Genomic DNA, 1027 nt, shown 5'->3' on the forward strand with positions numbered 1-1027 from the left:
GAGCTGTGGTGCTGTATTGAGTATTGAGAGTATTGAGGGTACCATGGACTGCTAGGAAAACAAACAGATTCATCCTGGAAAGAGTCAAACTGGGTGGCTCCTTGGAGGCAAGCATTCTGAGACTCTGTCTAACATACTTTGGACATTTTGTATTGAGGGACCGGTCCTTGGAGAAGGACATCATGCTTGGTAGGGTAGAGGGATGGCACAGGAAGGGATGGCCCTCTGTGAGGTGGATTGATTCAGTGACTGGGGCAATTGGGATGGGTGTACTGGAGATGCTGCGATTGGCACAGGACAGAGCGGAGTTTAAGGCTGTTGCACATAGGGTCGCTATGAGTCACAAGCGACTCGATAGCACATAACAACAACAACGAAAACAACAATTAATTATACGGTTTCCAGTTAAAACCCAAATCAAAAGTTTTATTGCAATAGTTCTTTATATTCAAAGGAGTCAAAATTTTGTCCCATGTAATTAGGATGTATTTTCAGGAGGGACCAATGTCTGGAGAAAGACATGATGTTAGTAAAGTTGAAGGTTATCTAAAAGAAGACCTTCAAGAAGCTTAATTGGCATAGTGGATATAAAAGTATTTGTAAATACAGTACAGATTGTGAAGATAGTGCAGAAATAAGAGGCATTTTATAGTTTTTACATAGGAGCTATGGCTGAAAATGACTGGAAGGCAAATAACAAAAACATCATTTATCACAGTTTGTATTCCATTCTTGAATTATCGTTAGATATTTTTCCCTCTAAGCGCATTTATATGTCTTTATTTTTTCTCATTACATATGTACTCTCTCTGTCTCTCTCTCTGTGTCTCTGTCTCTCTCTCTCTGTGTCTCTCTCTCTCTCTATATATATATATGTATGTATATGTGTGCAGTGTGTGTAGTATACACACACACACACACTATATTAAATTGGAATCAGGAGCAGCATCCACTTCCTAAACAACTTGCCTCCAGAAATTCTATGAATTTTATAAATGTCCATAGTTGTAGAGGGGCTTCAGGCTCT

Source organism: Elephantulus edwardii, unplaced genomic scaffold (assembly GCF_000299155.1).
Source record: "Elephantulus edwardii isolate Elephantulus edwardi_28Jun2011 unplaced genomic scaffold, EleEdw1.0 scaffold00009, whole genome shotgun sequence".
Lineage (NCBI taxonomy): Eukaryota > Metazoa > Chordata > Mammalia > Macroscelidea > Macroscelididae > Elephantulus > Elephantulus edwardii.